This window comes from Penaeus monodon, chromosome 31 (genome assembly GCF_015228065.2).
Source record: "Penaeus monodon isolate SGIC_2016 chromosome 31, NSTDA_Pmon_1, whole genome shotgun sequence".
NCBI lineage: Eukaryota > Metazoa > Arthropoda > Malacostraca > Decapoda > Penaeidae > Penaeus > Penaeus monodon.
The window spans coordinates 31564231-31564431 of NC_051416.1; the positions used below are offsets into that span (position 1 = coordinate 31564231).

General features: G+C 32.8%; 1 protein-coding gene across 4 annotated transcripts in view; it reads left to right on the forward strand.

Moving 5' to 3' along the window:
- LOC119593173 overlaps positions 1-201 on the forward strand; it is a 20792-nt gene that overhangs the window by 14251 nt on the left and 6340 nt on the right. The gene's annotated exons all lie outside the window — the stretch shown is intronic.

A 201-nucleotide genomic window follows, 5' to 3' on the forward strand; every position in this document is an offset into this window, starting at 1 on the left:
ATAGGCCTATAATTATTCGATATGGAGAATCCTTATCATTCTATATGGTGGGACTCATTGTTTCATCAGTAAGACTGCACAGATGCATGTGAGGAAATTATCTTTGAGTTTTTTTGTTTTTTTTTTACCGTGACCATAAAGAGGAAGAATTGTAAAGAGTGTAAACAAATAATATGCTCAAACCACTGAAAAGTCAACCAT